The sequence below is a fragment of the Tamandua tetradactyla genome, chromosome 8 (genome assembly GCF_023851605.1).
Source record: "Tamandua tetradactyla isolate mTamTet1 chromosome 8, mTamTet1.pri, whole genome shotgun sequence".
NCBI lineage: Eukaryota > Metazoa > Chordata > Mammalia > Pilosa > Myrmecophagidae > Tamandua > Tamandua tetradactyla.
The window spans coordinates 33,803,706-33,824,425 of NC_135334.1; the positions used below are offsets into that span (position 1 = coordinate 33,803,706).

The 20,720-nt window shown below is 36.9% G+C and overlaps 1 protein-coding gene and 1 pseudogene across 3 annotated transcripts in view; one reads left to right on the top strand and one right to left on the bottom strand.

Annotated features, from left to right (window-relative positions):
• The window catches only part of CUL5 (cullin 5), a 166,569-nt gene that overhangs the window by 47,976 nt on the left and 97,873 nt on the right, over positions 1-20,720 (bottom strand). The window lies entirely within an intron of this gene.
• On the top strand, positions 11,571-12,285 carry LOC143643847 (ras association domain-containing protein 3 pseudogene; annotated as a pseudogene).

A 20,720-nucleotide genomic window follows, 5' to 3' on the forward strand; every position in this document is an offset into this window, starting at 1 on the left:
AATAGAGTTGAAGACCACAGTAACAGAAATTTAAATTTCTCCAGAGGAGTTCAACATCAGACTGGAGCTGGCATAACAAAGAATCAGTGAACATGAAGATAAGACAACTGAAATCATCCAATCTGAGGAATAGAAAGAGGAAAGAATGAAGAAAAGAAAACAGAACCTGAAGAACCTGTGAACAACATAAGCATACCAATACATTTTGGGAATCCTAGAAAGAGAGAAAGGGGCAGAGAAAATCAAAGAAATGATGGCTAAAAACTTCCCAAATTTAATGAAAGACTTAAATATACACACCTAAGACACTCAACGAACTACAAATAGGATAAACCCAAACAGACCCACACCACAAAATACTAAAATCCAACTGTCAAATGCCAAAGATAAAAGCTGCAAAAGAAAAGAAACATGTCAATAAGATTAACTGTCAATTTCTCTTAAAAACCATAGGCTGCAAGAAGGCACTAGAATGACATACTTAAGGGCTAAAAGCAAAAATTTGCTAATCAAGAATTCTTTATTCAGCAAAACTGTCCTTCAAAAACAGTATGTAAGCTGTCACAATGTGACTGTGTGATGGTGAAAACCTGTGTCTGATGCTCCTTTTATCTACCTTGTCAAGAAACGAGAGAACATATGGAATAAAAATAAATAATAGGGGGAACAAATGTTAAAATAAATTTAGTTTGAAACACTACTGATAAATTAAAGTGAGGGGTAAGGGGTATGGTATGTATAATCTTTTGTTCTATTATTGTTTTATTTCTTTTTCTGTTGTCTTTTTATTTCTTTTTCTAAATTGATGCAAATGTTCTAAGAAATGATGAATATGCAACTATGTGATGATAGTGAGAATTACTGAATATATATGTAGAAGGGAATTATAAAAAAATAGTATATATTAATACATATTATGGCTTTCTATTGAGCTTGCTTAAGTAGATATTTGAAGCTATTTAGCTATTTGTCAGGCTAAAATAGGAGTTTAAGGAATCACCAACTATCTTAAAACTTGAATAATGTGCTATTTGGTCAGTTGTACTTAGATTAAAAAAAAAATTCAAACTGAAAATATCATTGTTCATATTTCAGACAGCATAAAGACTTACATCACCTAGTAGTGCACCTGAGTCAGTGTCAGCAAGCCCTAGACCTGCGACTCATTAAGGGATCTCAGTGTCATGGTTGTGGCTGACTGCGTGACACCCACCTAAAATCCCCCTAAAATTACAAGTGAATTTCAATGTCCTAATGCTGCCTGAAAGTAGGATTCAGATACAGTGGGGACAACAGATTTTTATTTAATTCTGCTGTCTTTTGCAGACTGTGTCTAACTATTTAATGTGGACTTTATAAATATAAAGTGATATACATTACCACTGTCCTAATTAGGAAGATCAGGTATTCGAATCTAATCTAATATACTGAATTCAAGCTGTAACTGATAGCTCTTTTCTATTACTAGCATGAACTGTAAGTGGAAGAGAGAATGGAGGCTTGATAATCAGAAGTTACATTAGAATGAAATTAAACAACTCTTTAATAATAACTTCTGATGTACCTGTTGATATATTGTGATTTGAGAAATGGGACACTGTAATAGCATTGTACAATGCTTCATAAATTTGTATTTTGTTTGCTTTCCTACAAAAAAAAATAAATATTTTATTTTAGCCTGAAAACTATAGCAAATTGGGCCCTGCAGTATTATCAAATCTTAGCTTGTAGTGTAATATGACATTTTTATGTCAATTTATTCTAATACTTATCTGAAAATTAATTTCTAAATTATTTCGTATACTCTCAAAGTTAGGAAAATATAATTTATCTTACACATCAAAACCAAATGATTAGGGGTACATGGGAAGTTCAGTAGTAGAATTTTTGCCTGTTATGTGGGAGACCCAGGATCAGGTCCCAGCCCATGTGCCACTACCACCCCCCCCAAAAAAAACATTATAAACAAAATTCCCTATAATATACATATTATATATCTGCCGCTGTGTGTATATGTATAGATATAGTTATACATACAAGTAGGGAGATACTTTAAAAAAAAAATGATTCCAAGCGCATGTTGGACACGAAAGTGCAGCTGTCCCTCCTGACTCTTACTCAAGACGTCATTTTGGGCATTAATAGCTGCTTAAAAAAAAAGTTTATTAGGTGCTAAATTTGTACTTTGACTAGGACATTTCCTAATTTAACCTATATGGACAATTAAATTGAAGACCATAAGTACATGGAACCTTGAATAGGGCATGAGATTTTGTTGGTTTGTCCAGATTAATGTGATACCCTGATAAATTCCAGAGTGATTTGAACAGTGAATAAAGAAGTATTTGCAAAGTCCCCTTGGGGGAATGGGAAGAAAGAGGGAAAAATTCAACTTCCCCATTTGAAGAACTCCTGATATTCTCGCAAGCAGTGGAGACAACCAAATCAATACGCCAATAATCTTGGGGTTTGCCCCTAAGAAACGTATTCCTACAAAGGACAAGCTAAGCCTACTTAAAATTAGGCCTAAGAGTTACCCCCAGATAACCTTTTTTGTGGCTCAGATGTGGCCTCTCTCTCTCTCAGCCAACACGAAAAGTGAAATCACTGCCCTCCCCGCTTCTACATGGGACATGACTCCCAGGGGTATAAACCTCCCTGGCAATGTGGGACAGAAATCCTAGGATGAGCTGTGTGCTTGTTTGAAAGGAAGTATGCCCCCTCGAAAAGCCATGTTTTAATCAAAATATCATTTCGGAAAGGTAGAATAATCTCTATTCAATACTGTATGTTTGAAACTGTAATCAAATCATCTCCCTGGATGATGGATTTAGTCAAGAGTGGTTATTAAACTGGATTAGGGGATGACATGTCTCCACCCATTTGGGTGGATCTTGATTGGTTTATTGGAGTCCTATAAAAGAGGGAATATTTTGGAGAATGAGAGATTCAGAGATAGCAGAGAATGCTGCAGCACCACGAAGCAGAGAATGCTGCAGCACCACGAAGCAGAGAGTCCACAAGCCAGCGACCTTTGGAGATGAAGAAGGAAAATGCCTCCCGGGGAGCTTCATGAAACAGGAAGCCAGGAGAGAAAGTAGCAGATGATGCCTTACTTGACATGTGCCCTTCCAACCAACAGAGAAACTGTGACTGTGTTCACCATGTGCCTTTCGAGATGTGAGAGAAACGCTGAACTTCATCGGCCTTCATGAACCAGGGTATCTTTCCCTGGATGCCTTAGATTGGACATTTCTAAAGACTGGTTTTAACTGAGACATTTTCTTGGCCTTAGAGCTGTAAACGAGCAACTCATTAAATTTTCCCTTTTAAAAGCCATTCTGTTTCTGGTATATTGCATTCCAGCAGTTAGCAAACAAGAACAAGCTGGGACTCAGGATCAAGGGATTGAGAAAACCTTCTCAACCAAAAGGGGGAAGAGAGAAATGAGGCAAAATAAAGTGTCAGTGGCTGAGAGATTTCAGAGTCCAGAGGTTATCCTCAGGTTATTCTTACACATTATATAGATACCTCCTTTTTAGTTTATGTATTAGAGTGGCTTGAGGGAAGAACCTGAAACTTCAAACTGTGTTCAAGTAGCCATATTTCTTGAAGATGTTTGTATAATGACAGAGCTTTTACAATGTGACTGTGAAAACATCGTGTCTGATGCTCCTTTTATCTATGGATTGCACAGATCAGTAAAAAATATGGATAAGAAATATACAGACTTCCAGAGAAGATGGTGGCTTAGTAAGATGCGCGGATCTTAGTTCCTCCTCCAGAACAGCTACTAGGGGAGCAGAAACGATACAGAACAGCTCCCGGAACCACGAAAGAGATCAAAAAGACAGCGTACCTCATCCTGGAACGGCTGACTGGCTGAGAGAACCCGCTCCGGTGAGATCGCAGAGGGGCGGGGATTTCCCCGGGTGGGGTGGCAAGCAGCCAGAGACCCTCCCTTCCTCCTTCCCGGACCAGCTGGCAGAATTGGGCAGGGGGTCCCCTCAAGCCGCGGCGGCTGGAGCTCCGACCACGCGCGGCCCCCCCGAACCAACTGAGAGAATTGGATTGGAAACCCCCAGGTCGCGGAGAACGGTGACCGGGGGGGTCCCTTCCAAAGACGTGACTCCCCGGTCCGGCTGGGAACGGTGCACTCTCCCGGGCCGCGGTGGCTGGCGCCCTTCCGCCACGCTTGGCGCCCCAGGCCAACTAGGAAATTCGGACGGGTGCTCTCCCAGGCTGCGGTGGCCAGCGACCCTCCCCGGGTTCGGACCCCCGGGCCGGCTGGCACTCTTCCAAGACGCTTCGGCTGGCGAATCTCCCTCACGGCGAGAGTTTTCCAAAGTTAAAGGACCCACAGCATCTTTTACTGGTGGGACCCGCAGACAAATGTGTGCCACAAGCGCCACCTACTGGGCAGGATAAGAAAAACAGAACCCAGAGATTTCACAGAAAAATCTTTCAACCTGTTGGTCCAACACCCAGGGAAATCTGACTAAATGCCCAGACGCCAGCAGAAGATAACGGATCACGCTCAGAAAATTGAAAATATGGCCCAGTCAAAGGAACAAACCAATAGTTCAAATGAGATACAGGAGCTGAGACAACTAATGCTGAATATACGAACAGAAATGGAAAACCTTTTCAAAAACAAAATCGACAAATTGAGGGAGGACATGAAGAAGACATGGGCTGAACAAAAAGAAGAAATAGAAAAACTGAAAAAACAAATCACAGAACTTATGGAAGTGAAGGATGAAGTAGAAAAGATGGAAAAAACAATGGATACCTACAATGATAGATTTAAAGAGACAGAAGATAGAATTAGTGATTTGGAGGATGGAACATCTGAATTCCAAAAAGAAACAGAAACTATCAGGAAAAGACTGGAAAAATTTGAACAGGGTATCAGGGAACTCAAGGACAATATGAACCGCACAAATATACGTGTTGTGGGTGTCCCAGAAGGAGAAGAGAAGGGAAAAGGAGGAGAAAAACTAATGGAAGAAATTATCACTGAAAATTTCCCAACTCTTATGAAAGACCTAAAATTACAGATCCAAGAAGTGCAGCGCACCCCAAAGAGAATAGACCCAAATAGGTGTTCTCCAAGACACTTACTAGTTAGAATGTCAGAGGTCAAAGAGAAAGAGAGGATCTTGAAAGCAGCAAGAGAAAAACAATCCATCACATACAAGGGAAACCCAATAAGACTATGTGTAGATTTCTCAGCAGAAACCATGGAAGCTAGAAGACAGTGGGATGACATATTTAAATTACTAAAAGAGAAAAACTGCCAACCAGGACTCCTATATCCAGCAAAACTGTCCTTCAAAAATGAGGGAGAAATTAAAACATTCTCAGACAAAAAGTCACTGAGAGAATTTGTGACCAAGAGACCAGCTCTGGAAGAAATACTAAAGGGTGCACTAGAGTCAGATACAAAAAGACAGAAGAGAGAGGTATGGAGAAGAGTGTAGAAAGAAGGAAAGTCAGATATGATATATATAATACAAAAGGCAAAATGGTAGAGGAAAATATTATCCAAACAGTAATAACACTAAATATTAATGGACTGAATTCCCCAATCAAAAGACATAGACTGGGATAATGGATTAAAAAACAGGATCCTTCTATATGCTGTCTATAGGAAACACATCTTAGACCCAAAGATAAACATAGGTTGAAAGTGAAAGGCTGGGAAAAGATATTTCATGCAAATAACAACCAGAAAAGAGCAGGAGAAGCTATACTAATATCCAACAAATTAGACTTCAAATGTAAAACAGTTAAAACAGACAAAGAAGGACACAATCTACTAATAAAAGGAACAATTAAACAAGAAGACATAACAATCATAAATATTTATGCACCGAACCAGAATGCCCCAAAATACGTGAGGAATACACTGCAAACACTGAAAAGGGAAATAGACACATATACCATAATAGCTGGAGATTTCAATTCACCACTCTCATCAATGGACAGAACATCTAGGCAGAGGATCAATAAAAAAATAGAGAATCTGAATATTACTATAAATGAGCTAGACTTAACAGACATTTATAGGACATTACATCCCACAACAGCAGGATACACCTTTTTCTCAAGTGCTCATGGATCATTCTCAAAGATAGACCATATGCTGGGTCACAAAGCAAGTCTTAACAAATTTAAAAAGATTGAAATCATACACAACACTTTCTCGGATCATAAAGGAATGAAGTTGGAAATCAATAATAGGCGGAGTGCCAGAAAATTCACAAATACGTGGAGGCTCAACAACACACTCTTAAACAACGAGTGGATCAAAGAAGAAATTGCAAGAGAAATTAGTAAATACCTCGAGGCGAATGAAAACGAAAACACAACATATCAAAACCTATGGGACGCAGCAAAGGCAGTGCTAAGAAGGAAATTTATTGCCCTAAATGCCTATATCAGAAAAGAAGAAAAGGCAAAAATGCAAGAATTAACTGTCCATTTGGAAGAACTGGAGAAAGAACAGCAAACTAATCCCAAAGCAAGTAAAAGGAAAGAAATAACAAAGATTAGAGCAGAAATAAATGAAATTTAAAACATGAAAACAATAGAGAAAATCAATAAGACCAGAAGTTGGTTCTATGAGAAAATCAATAAGATTGATGGGCCCTTAGCAAGATTGACAAAAAGAAGAAGAGAGAGGATGCAAATAAATAAGATCAGAAATGGAAGAGGAGACATAACTACCGACCTCACAGAAATAAAGGAGGTAATAACAGGATACTATGAACAACTTTACGCTAATAAATACAAGAATTTAGAAGAAATGCACAGGTTCCTGGAAAGACATGAACAACCAACTTTCACTCAAGAAGAAATAGACGACCTCAACAAACCAATCACAAGTAAAGAGATTGAATTAGTTATTCAAAAGCTCCCTAAAAAGAAAAGTCCAGGATCAGACGGCTTCACATGTGAATTCTATCAAACATTCCAGAAAGAATTAGTACCAACTCTCCTCAAACTGTTCAACATAATCGAAGTGGAGGGAAAACTACCTAATTCATTCTATGAAGCCAACATCACCCTCATACCAAAACCAGGCAAAGATATTACAAAAAAAGAAAACTACAGACCAATCTCTCTAATGAATACAGATGCAAAAATTCTCAATAAAATTCTAGCAAATCGTATACAACAACACATTAAAAGAATTATACATCATGACCAAGTAGGATTCATCCCAGGTATGCAAGGATGGTTCAACATAAGAAAATCAATTAATGTAATACACCATATCAACAAATCAAAGCAGAAAAATCACATGATCATCTCAATTGATGCAGAGAAGGCATTTGACAAGATTCAACATCCTTTCCTGCTGAAAACACTTCAAAAGATAGGAATACAAGGGAACTTCCTTAAAATGATAGAGGGAATATATGAAAAACCCACAGCTAATATCATCCTCAATGGGGAAAAATTGAAAACTTTCCCCCTAAGATCAGGAACAAGACAAGGATGTCCACTATCACCACTATTATTCAACATTGTGTTGGAAGTTCTAGCCAGAGCAATTAGGCAAGAAAAAGAAATACAAGGCATCAAAATTGGAAAGGAAGAAGTAAAACTATCACTGTTTGCAGACGATATGATACTATATGTAGAAAACCTAGAAAAATCCACAACAAAATTACTAGAGCTAATAAATGAGTACAGCAAAGTAGCAGGCTATAAGATCAACATTCAAAAATCTGTAGCTTTTCTATACACTAGTAATGAACAAGCTGAGGCGGAAATCAAGAAATGAATCCCATTTACAATCGCAACTAAAAGAATAAAATACCTAGGAATAAATTTAACCAAAGAGACAAAAAACCTATATAAAGAAAACTACAAAAAACTGTTAAAAGAAATCACAGAAGACCTAAATAGATGGAAGGGCATACCGTGTTCATGGATTGGAAGACTAAATATAGTTAAGATGTCAATCCTACCTAAATTGATTTACAGATTCAATGCAATACCAATCAAAATCCCAACAACTTATTTTTCAGAAATAGAAAAACCAATAAGCAAATTTATCTGGAAGGGCAGGGTGCCCCGAATTGCTAAAAACATCTTGAGGAAAAAAAACGAAGCTGGAGGTCTCGCGCTGCCTGACTTTAAGGCATATTATGAAGCCACAGTGGTCAAAACAGCATGGTATTGGCATAAAGATAGATATATCGACCAATGGAATCGAATAGAGTGCTCAGATATAGACCCTCTCATCTATGGACATTTGATCTTTGATAAGGCAGTCAAGCCAACTCACCTGGGACAGAACAGTCTCTTCAATAAATGGTGCCTAGAGAACCGGATATCCATATGCACAAGAATGAAAGAAGACCCATCTCTCACACCGTATACAAAAGTTAACTCAAAATGGATCAAAGATCTAAACATTAGGTCTAAGACCATAAAACAGTTAGAGGAAAATGTTGGGAGATATCTTATGAAACTTACAATTGGAGGCGGTTTTATGGACCTTAAATCTAAAGCAAGAGCACTGAAGAAGGAAATAAATAAATGGGAGCTCCTCAAAATTAAACACTTTTGTGCATCAAAGAACTTCATCAAGAAAGTAGAAAGACAGCCTACACAATGGGAGACAATATTTGGAAATGACATATCAGATAAAGGTCTAGTATCCAGAATTTATAAAGAGATTGTTCAACTCAACAACAAAAAGACAGCCAACCCAATTACAAAATGGGAAAAAGACTTGAACAAACACCTCTCAGAAGAGGAAATACAAATGGCCAAAAGGCACATGAAGAGATGCTCAATGTCCCTGGCGATTAAAGAAATGCAAATCAAAACCACAATGAGATATCATCTCACACCCACCAGAATGGCCATTATCAACAAAACAGAAAATGACAAGTGCTGGAGAGGATGCGGAGAAAGAGGCACACTTATCCACTGTTGGTGGGAATGTCAGATGGTGCAACCACTGTGGAAGGCAGTTTGGCGGTTCCTCAAAAAGCTGAATATAGAATTGCCATACGACCCAGCAATACCATTGCTGCAATCTACTCAAAGGAATTAAGGGCAAAAACTCAAACGGACATTTGCACACCAATGTTTATAGCAGCGTTATTTACAATTGCAAAGAGATGGAAACAGCCAAAACGTCCATCAACAGACGAGTGGCTAAACAAACTGTGGTATATACATACGATGGAATATTATGCAGCTTTAAGACAGAATAAACTTATGAAGCATGTAATAACATGGATGGACCTAGAGAACATTATGCTGAGTGAGTCTAGCCAAAAACTAAAGGACAAATACTGTATGGTCCCACTGATGTGAACCGACATTCGAGAATAAACTTGGAATATGTCACTGGTAACAGAGTCCAGCAGGAGTTAGAAACAGGGTAAGATAATGGGGTAATTGGAGCTGAAGGGATACAGACTGTGCAACAGGACTAGATACAAAAACTCAAAAATGGACAGCACAATAATACCTAATTGTAAAGTAATCATGTTAAAACACTGAATGAAGCTGCATCTGAGCTATAGGTTTTTTTTTGTTTGTTTGTTTGTTTGTTTGTTTTTGTCTGTCTGGTTGTTTGTCTTTTTTTTTTACTATTATTATTGCTTTTATGTTTTTTTTTGTATATTAACATTCTGTATCTTTTTCTGTTGTGTTGCTAGTTCTTCCAAACCGATGCAAATGTACTAAGAAACGATGATCATGCATCTATGTGATGATGTTAAGAATTACTGATTGCATATGTAGAATGGAATGATTTCTAAATGTTGGGTTAATTTCTTTTTTTCCGTTAATTAATAAAAAAGCAAACAAGTCAAAAAAAAAAGAAATATACAAATAATGGGGGAACAAAGGTTAAAATAAATTGAATAGACTGAAATACTAGTGGTCAATGGCGGGGTAAGGGATATATCATGTACAAGGTTTGTTTGTTTGTTTTTATTTCTTTGGCTGGAGAGATGCAAATGTTCAAAGAAATTATCACCACAACTATGTGATGATATTGTGAGCCACTGATTGTAACCATGTCAAGAATATTTGTATGTGTGCTTGCTGTTTACAGTAAAAATATTTTTAAAAAAAATAGTTGCTTAAATACAGATCATGGTGCTAAATGACTATGCTGGATTTGATCCACATATGGTATTTCATATTTGCTTTACTTTTTTTTACATATTCATTTTACTTTTAAAGAATGTATTTTGTAATTGATTGTTTTATAATGTGCAATTTAATATAGATAGCCAAAACATTTTTTTTAACATGGGCAAGTACCAGGAACCAAAACCTTAAAAAAAAAAAAAAACTGTCCTTCAAAAATGAGGGAGAGCTCAAAATATTCCCAAATAAATAAAAGCTAAGGGAGTCGGTCAGCACTAGATCAGCCCTACATGGGATATTAAAGAAAGTTCTGTAATCTGAAAGGAAAGGACACTAAAAAATAAAAATTGTATAAAGAAATTTATTTTCTTTTTCTCTTTCTGTCTCTCTTTCTTATTTACTGTTACCTAGTAAGTGTGACAACATGGACTAATTTAAAATGCATTTCTGGCTTCAACTCTACTTTTTACTTCCTACAGGATTTAAAAGACAGATACATAAAATATAATGATAATTCAGTAAGTTTTGGGTAAATATTGTATAAACATGCAATTTGTGACAAGAACTACATAAAGATTGGAGGATGGAGAACATGGTCTGAAAAACTATTGAAGTCAAAATAAATGAGACTGTTATAGTTTTAGGATGCTAAATTTAACCCCACAGAAATCACAAAGAAAATACCGGAAAATATGCAAGCTCATAGAGACAGAAATTAGAGTATAGGTTGCCAGGAGTGGAGACCAGGGAGAATAAGGAGTTAATGCATAATGGGTATAGAGTTTCTGTTTGGGGAGATAGGAAAGTTTTAGTAATGGAAGGTGGTAAGGGTATCAACAATATTGTGAATGTGATTAATCCCATTGAATAGTACTGCGTGGGAATGGTTGAGAAGGGAAAGTTTATGTTGCATATATATTTCCACAATTAAAAAAAAAGAAAGAGCAACTAAAGCAACAATGACAATTATATGCAATAATGCAAAAGATTATCCTGGATGGAATCTAGCAAGGGAGGAGAAAAGTCTCAAAAGTTCTCAACAATGCTATTCTGACCAAAAGGGGGAAAAAGTGTAACAAATAAGGTATCAGTGGCTGAGAGAGTTCAAAATAGAGTGGAGAGGCTACTCAGGAGGTCAATCTTATGCAAGCTTCAGTTAGACACTGCTATCTACCATAGCTGGTCAAACCCCAAACAAAACCATTCCTGCCAATCCTAAAGAACACCTAGGGCATTACATAAGATTCTTCAAAGGGGCTGTGGGTGCAACCTGGCCCAGGCCACACCTGGAACCCAGCAGCTAGGTAGTAGGAGGGCTGGGACAGCCAGATAGGAGCAACCACAGCAGGACAGCCTGCTGGTGCCTCCCAGCTGACCACCAGGAACCTTGCAGGGTAAGAACACACGGCGCCCCCTGCTTGGCCGCCTGTGCATTGGGAATGCCACCTCCATGTGACAAGACCAGCAGCCTAGAGGAGGGCTGCGAGGACTTCTTCACTACCAGAACCTATTTTTTCAGGAGACTGCCCCAGGGCAAGCTCCATGCAGGCCAGCAAGATGTGGACAAAAGAGAAGGAAACCCAAAATTACCTCACCAAAGAAGAAATCAAGAGAAAATTCATCAATACAACTTTAGCAGTTATAGACAAACTACAGATGACCTTGAATTCAAATGCGATTTATACTGGCTTCATTAAAGTACAGATGGAACTTTGCAAATATCCACAGACTTCTCAGATCCCTGGAAAACCCACTCCCAGTATCAATGGCTATATGAACACACTTCATATCAGCAGCACAAACAGCGCTGGGGAAGTGATCAAGGAAAAAGTTTCTCCTGACCGATAGCCCTGCCAAGTTTGCACTTTCTAAGTGTTGCTACAGGGAAGATCATGTCTACACCTGCAAGCTCTCAGACCGGGAACATACACTCCATCTGCAATGGTAGTAGGACCCAGGACAGATACACTTAGTTTTGTTCTTCGTGAACATGACATTGGAGAGTGGGAAGCCTTCAACCTTCTGGAACTAGAGAATTTTTTGCGCATCTTGGACAAGGAAGAAGATGAGCAACCACAGAACCTGAAGAAGTGTTATATGGCTCACAGACACAAGTTTGAAGAAGCCCTCTGTGAGGTGTGGAAACCCAATTAAAGCATGGGGCTTCCTGTCACGCGGGGCTGTGCCAGCTTTTCAGAGGGTGTGAAATGTGCACAGACTATGTACACAGCAACAGCAAGAATCTCTCTCTCTTGTCAGAGGCTGTTTTCTTGCCCTGTGATGCAAGGGTGTTCTCTATATCTCTGGATTTAGTTACCCAAATCCTAGGTCCCACAGTATGCTGCACCTTAAATGCCCTGTGTAAGGGCCTCTGAAACCTCCAGTGACGTTATAGCCCCATCGTGCTACCTCTCAGCAAGCTATGAATCTGTGGCCATCATAGGCAGCATTCTAGAGCGCTTCGAAGCATCAATCCTGTCTCCCTTTGCAATCCCCTCTTTTTTTTTTCATTATTTTAATTATGTGATGATGATATACTTAGGATGTGCAAATGATTTTTTAAAAGCATAACAGAATCTATTTGAGTACTTGCTCTATGTTGAAACTACCTGTTTTTGTTCTGTTTTTAATGTCAAAGGAAATCATCCATGTGAATTGGAAGGCACAGGAAGCTGGGATCTCTGAGGACTCTGTAAAGGATTTTGTAGGAGTCTGTCTGTTTGAAAGAAGGTCTGAGTAGGGCTCTGAGGATGGGAGAGCATGGTTTCTATAATAAGTTTATGGTAATGGAGAGTAGTGGATTTGCTTGTAAAAAAGTAAAAACATTCCATTTTGAGCTGTTGAATCCATTTTAGGATTGCTTAATTTCCTAATGGGTAAAATGTGGAAACTGCCAAGGAAGGTAGGTAGGAGCTAAGCCTACAGGAGTTGCTCATCAACTCTGAAGTTGAGAAGGAGAATCCGACATCAGGCAGGTGGATATTACAGATGTGGCTAGAGTTGAGCCTTCCAGGCAGCTAGGTCTAACTTCTTGGGTTGAACTACTTGCTCTCTGAATTTCCCCTTGCGGTGTGGAAGGCCTTATTGTTGAAGCTACTCTGGGTCGATGGAGCAGTTCCCAAGGACTTAGGACCATCATCTAACTCCTATTAAGTTGTAGTTCTTCCCAAGGTGGTTTCCAAGGTTAAAAAACAAAAGGAGTTTGGGTGAGGGTGAAGGGTTGGGAACAGCTGTTCTGCCCTTGATTGTTAGCTAGGAGATTTATCAGGTTAAGGACTGAGAAAATGTTTGTGACATCATTTTTATTCCTCTATTCTTTTTTCTTTCCTTTCCCCTCTCTCTTTCCTTCACCCTTTTAGAAATTGAAGTTGGTTCTTATATAATGTAGAATAGGTATATTGATTAAATAACTACTACCAGATCTTCAGTTCTGAAGGACTACCTTGACTCCAGGTAGGAATCTATCAAGAAGGGTAGGGAAGGACATATCCAGCTGACCACACCACAGGGGGTATGTATGGAAATACTTATTTCAACAAAAGTGAATATTTCTTCTGCCAACCAAAGAAATGCATGTGCAATAGAAGCCATCCTTAAATCAGGTTAAATAATTAATGCAGCCACTTAACTGAAAACAATGAGAAAGTAATGCTGTGGTTCCAGACAAGCCTATTGTTAGTGAAGATATTTTTAATTTATGAATTCCCAAGGAATTCTTAATACGTTGGTGACACCTAATGGATTCTTTTTTAAACTCCCAAGGTGCTTCAATTCTTTGCCTCTTATGTGAACTGGTTTTTTACTGCACCTCTCTTCTGACTTTTCAAAGAAAACCCATCTTGAAGGAGGCAGATTTAAGTATTGCTTATGCTCTGTCATACAAGCTACTGAGACAAATCATATTTTCCTAAGTTTTTAAGGAAAGTTTTAAAAAAATGTAGAATTAGCTATAAAATATGTATCGCACATCTTGTTTAATTTTGCATGTAATTTCTTTTTAGTGTATTGATGAGGTTTTAGTGATGTCACAAAACACTTTATCACTCAGGGCATGCTTTCATGATTTTCACACTGATTTTACTATTCAGACAATGGCCTGTGTGTGAGTATCCTGTTATCAACCATCCGGTTTTTTAATTACCCACCCCAGTTCACCTGTAAGTTTATATTTTTTGAAGCATTTGTTTCTCAGACTAAGACACTTTTTGAACCTAAAATGGGAGCTGATGGATATCTGTGATTTTTTTTTTTAATGTGAAGAAGCAATCTAAAATAGGCATCCTCATCTATATTATCCAAAACACTGTCATGTGCACTACAGGATGTAATTTGGAAAACTTACTGTTCTAGTTTGCTAGCTGCCGGAATGCAATATACCAGAAATGTAATGGCTTTTAAAAGGGGAATTTAATAAGTTGCTAGTTTACAGTTCTAAGGCCAAGAAGATGTCCCAACTAAAACAAGTCTATAGAAATGTCCAATCTAAGGCATCCACGGAAAGATACCTTGATTCAAGAGGGCCAGTGAAGTTCAGAGTTTCTCTCTCATCTGGAAAGGCACATGGTGAACATGGTCAGGGTTCCTCTCTCATCTGGAAGGGTACATGGTGAACACTGTGTCATCTGCTAGCTTCTTCTCCTGGCTTCCTGTTTCATGAAATTCCCCAGGAGGTATTTTCCTTCTTCATCTCCAAAGGTCGCTGGCTGGTGATCTCTGCTTCACGTGGCTAGTTGCTCTGCTCTCACTGAATATCTTTCATTCTCCAAATGTTTCCTCTTTTATAGGACTCCAGAAACTTATCAAGACCCATCCAAACGGGTGGAGACATGTCACCTAATCCAGCTTAACAACCATTCTTGATTAAAACACCTCTCCAGGGAGATGATCTGATTACAGTTTCAAGCATACAGTATTGAATAGGGATTATTCTGCCTTTATGAAATGGGACTTAGATTAAAACATGGCTTTTCTAGGGGACATATATCCTTTCAAACCAGCATACTTACAGTATTGAAATTCTGTCATTTCATGGTTCTTGGAAGACTGATGTTCTGGTACTGCAGCAGCAGTTTTAATGAAGAAAAAAGCCATGAAGGCCAAAGAAAGATTTTTTTTTTTAAATACAAAACAAACACCAAATAAATGCAAACATTCCTATTTTGTTCATTCCATTCTACATATATAATCAGTAATTCACAATATCATCACATAGTTGCATATTCATCATCATGATCATTTCTTGGGACATTTGTATCTATTCAGAAAAAGAAATAAAATGAAAACAGAAAAAAAAATTATAGATACCATACCCCTTACCCCTCCCTTTCAGTGAACACTAGCATTTCAAACTAAATTTATTTTAACATTTGTTCCCCTTATTATTTATTTTTTATTCCATATGTTCTACTCATCTGTTGACAAGATAGATAAAAGGAGCATTAGACACAAGGTTTTCACAATCACACAGTCACACTGTGAATGCTGTATCATTATACAATCATCTGTAAGAAACATGACTACTGGAACACAGCTCTACATTTTCAGGCGGTTCCCTCCAGCCTCTCCATTACATCTTGAATAATAAGGTGATATCTACTTAATGCATAAGAATAATCTCCAGGATAACCTCTCGACTCTGTTTGGAATCTCTGAGCCACTGACACTTTGTCTCATTTCACTCTTCCCCCTTTTGGTCGAGAAGGTTTTCTCAATCCCTTGATGCTGAGTCTCAGCTCATTCTAGGGTTTAAGAAAGATCTTTTAAAACTAATTTTACAAGTTCTGATGTTAAACTATCGAAGCTTTGCTGGAATACTGTTTTCTCTTCAATATATGATAGTAAGGAAAGATATTAATTGAAGGGTTAGTATTGCAGGAGAGCATTTTAAATTGCAAAAGTAAAAAGTTAAAATATTTATAATTTTAATGAGTTTAATGTTAGTTTTTTTATAGGGAAGATTTTTTTGTTTGTTTCTGGAATAGCACATTGTTTTCATTATAAAAATTTACAGTCATTAGTTGTGGGGAAAAAAAAAGATTCTACAAAGGATCCATGCACTAGGGTAACCTTCCGGAAACCTACAACCTCCAGATGGGTCCCCATACCACACAGGTTCTGAAATGCAGAGAAGCCATCATCTCCAGAACAGCAACTAGTTCCATCCCCCTATACCATATTATCAACAGTCCCTCCCAATATGAAAAAGTTAGAATGGGCATAGCCCAAATACCCTTTAAGAGTGGAGAATGAGAATGCTCGAAGGTGATGATGGAGTTATACAGGGAAGGTAGAGTTTAACAAATGAGTATGATTGCTGAATCATTATATTGATCTTTTAGTCTCCAGTATCTTACAGCAGCTAGAAGTAAAACCTAAACGTGTAGAACTGTAATCCATTAAACTCTGAAATCCGCTCTACAACTAACTGTTGCAATGTGCTTTGAAAATTATTGCTTTTTGGTACATATATTATTTTTTACCAAAAAAAAAGTTGATTGTGATGTAAAATATACAGCTATAAGATGATATTGTGAACCACTAAGTGTACACTTCGGATGATTACATGGTATGTGAATATATGATATATCAATAATTTTTTTAAAAAGGACACTATTGGAACATGTGTAAAAATTGGGATACAGACTGTAAAGTTTATAGCCATGTTAAATTTCTTATCCTGATAACTTGGTAAGGTTGTTTCATAAAGATAAGTGAATATCCCTGTTCTTAGGAAATGTACCTCAAGTATTACATGTGCAAGGAGCATGATATATACAACTTACCCAAAAATGTTCGGAAAATAGATATACAAATAGACAAAGATACAGAGAGATGTACTGATTGATAAATGGATAGACAGAATGATATGGAAAATGTGGCAAAATGTTAAAATTGGTGGATATGGTATCTGAGGAAGACAGTGGTATTTGGAATTCTCTGTATGGAGTTCGTATTATTTTTGTAACTGTTTTGTAAATTTGAAAGTATTTAAAGATAAAATGTCTTTTTTAAAAATACCACCCTTCTTCAGTTTACCCAGTAATTCCACTTCTAAAAATGCAGTGCATATTTCATGAAAAAATATTTTGGTGTATAAATAAAACAATATTAAGTTCTAGACTCAGATAAGTATAAATAAGTTTTTCACTTAACATTTGGCCAGTGACAGTCTAAAGTCATTTAGGGTTTAAGTAATTTTTGTTTATGTAGGACAGTCCTGAGTACTATGAGACATCTAGCACTCCTGGACCCCCAATCACCAAATACCCAAACATTGTGACAACAAAAAATGGCTCCACGATTTACAGCATAACTAATTTTCCATTGATTCTTGTCAGAAACTACTGTTCTGAAGATACGCTCATTTGAATAAATGTTGAATTTACATAATGCTATAAAATGATCTGAAAGATGCTTTCCTGATTCTATAATAAATTTAACAGTTAAATATTTTACAAATAAGATGTAAAAGGAAAATCTTAAAACTTTAATTGGCTATATAAAATAGGTCAAAATCCCTTTGAGGTATAAATGTTTATCCACTGAAAATAACCATGTGTTTACTCCTGAAGTGTAAGAATAGTTCAATGTTAGGAACTGTGTTGATGTGATTTACTGAATTAGTTCACAGAATGAAAACCTCATATGATCTTCTCCATTGATTCCACTTAACCCCACTCCCCCCAAAAAAGGCATTCCTCAAAACATTTTTTAACTTTTTTGTTTTAGATTTCCAAATTACAAAAATACCACAGAAAGTGCCCATACATCCTTCACTCCACTTCCTCTAATGCTAACATGTTATATAACTACAGTACAACTATCAAAAATGGTATCAGTATATAATTTAACTATAAGCCTTGTACTGGTTTGAAAAGGATTTGTGTGCCCTAGAATAGCCATGTTTTAATTCTAATCAATCTTGTGAGAGCAACACATAGGTTTCTTCTACTTCCTATTCAGTATTATAGGTCGGAAGCTTGATTGGGTTGTCTCCATGGAGGTATGACTCAATCAATCATGGGTATTAAATTTGACTGAATGGAGATGCATCTCCATTCGTTCTACATGGGTCTTAATTAGTTTACTAGAGTGCTATAGAAGAAGAAACAGTTTGGAGACAGTTCCTTTTGAGAATGAGGAGAGAACCACAATAGAATGATGAGAGAACCACAGAGTCCATCAACAAGTGACCTTTGGAGATGAAGAAAGAAAACACTTCCCAGGGAGCTTCACGAAGCAAGAGGCCTGGAGAGAAAGCTAGCAGACGCCGCCATGTTCACCATGTGCCTTTCCAGCTGAGAGACAACGCTGTACATCATTGGCCTTCTTGAACCAAGGTATCTTTCCCTGGATGCCTCAGATTGGACATTTCTATAGTCTTATTTCGGACACTTTCACAGCCTTAGAACTGTAAACTTCCAACTTATTAAAGTCCCCTTTTTAAAAGCCATTCTATTTCTGGTATATTGTATTCTGGCAGCTAGCACACTAGAACAGGCCTTATTCAAAATTCACCAGTTTTTCCACTAATGTCTCTTCCTATTCCAGGATCCTATTCAGAAACTCACATTGCATTTAGTTATTTCCTTAGACTCCACCAGTCTATGACAGTTAAGTGGTCTTTTGTATCTTTTATAACCTTGAAACTTTTTTCCATGGGCAGGCATCCGGAATTGAACCCGGGTCTCCAGCATGACAGGTGAGTACTCTACCTGCTGAGCCACCGTGGCCCACCCTAACCTTGACAGTTTTAAAGAATACTGATCAGTTATTTGTAGACTGTAGAAATTTAGGATTGTCTAACGTTTTCTCATGATTACAATAAGATTACTCATTTTTGACAATACAACAGAAATGAAACTGTGTTCTTCTTACCACATTATATCATTTCAATATTTCCTATTACTGGTGATGTCAACCTTGACCACTTGATTAAGATGATATCTTTCAGGTTTTTTCCACTGTAGAGTTACTAGTTTTTCTTAGTAAATATTTGGAGGGAGACACTTATTTCTACTCAAACCTGACCATTAATTTTAGTATCCATTGGTGGAGCTTGTCTGCAACAATTATTATACCATGATATTGTCTAATAGTGATGGTCTATTTCCCTATTTCTTTCATTTGTTAGAATTCTGTAGGAAGGAATCCAAACAATTTTTCATGTTTGAAGGTCATTATTACGTATATTTTTGTGTGAATTCTATTCATATATTTTCCCCACTTTTTTCTATTAGGTTTTTGTTCCTTTATAGGAGTTTCTTGTTCAATTTACAGGAGTTCTTTATTTACTAAGGATATTAATATTAGCCATTTGTCTGACATTGCAAATACTTTTTCCTAGATTGTTGTCTTTTGACTTTGTCTTTTTATGTATTTGTTGTGCAATTTTAAAATGGAGTCAAATTTTTCTTTTATTTCCTTTGAATTTTGAGTTATATTAGAAAGTCATTCTAGTACTTGTATGGTTTCATTTTTTACACATTAACCCCTGGTCCATTTTGTTTGTTCTTCTGTATGGTGTGAAACACAGATCTAATTATCTTTAACAAAAGGCCACCAAATTGTCCTAACACCATTTATTAAAAAGTCAATCTTTATTCCCCAATCATTTGATATCTAACTTTTGTTAAACATTTAATTTCCATATGCATTGGGGTCTAATTTTGGATTTTCTATTCCTTCCACTGTTTCTTTTGTCTATTCATGTACCAATACCATACTGTTAATTAAGAGGCTTTGTATAGTATATTTAAATGTCCAGTAGGACATGGCCTTACAGTTTTTCTTTTCTCATATTTTTCTGGCTATTCCTGCATATTTGTTTTTCCAAATGAACTTAAGTACCAACTTGTCTAACGTCATAAAATTATTTCTATTAGAATTGCTTAAATTTACAAATCAATTTAGGGGGAAATGCCATCTTTATAATTCTGAGTCACTCTATTTACATACAAGGGATGGCTCTCAATTTTTTTCAAGTCTACTTCTATGTTTTCAAACAGGATTTTAAATTTTCTTCTTTTACAGGTATGGCACATTTCTTGTTAAATTTTTCCCCCAAGTATTTAATTTTTGTGGTTGCTATTATAAATGAGCAACATTTATAATAACATTATACTCTGTTTATCATTTGTGTATATGAAGGCTACTGATTTTTGTGTGTTAAGTTTATATCCTGCTGCTTTAGTAAATTCTCATTGTTTGGGTTAACTGTTATCATTGATTCTCTGAGGTTTTTCAGTTATACTATCATCAACTGCACACTGAGACAATTTTCCCCTGCTTACGCCTGTAACTGATTTCTCTTTTCTAATTACATTGGCTAATAATTCTAATACAATGTTAATAGTGGTAGAGGTAGAGATAGCAGGCATACCTGCCTTATCCCTAATATTAGTGGAAATCCCTCTAATGTTTCTCCATTAGATAAAATACTGGCTTTAGGATGAAAGTATATACATTTGCAATAATATTCTTTAAAAAGGGGAAATGGGTAAATACATTGTTAATAAAATGTACACATCACACCAAAATCCAACATCATGCTCAATGGTGAAAATTTAGAAGCACTCCCATGAAAGAAA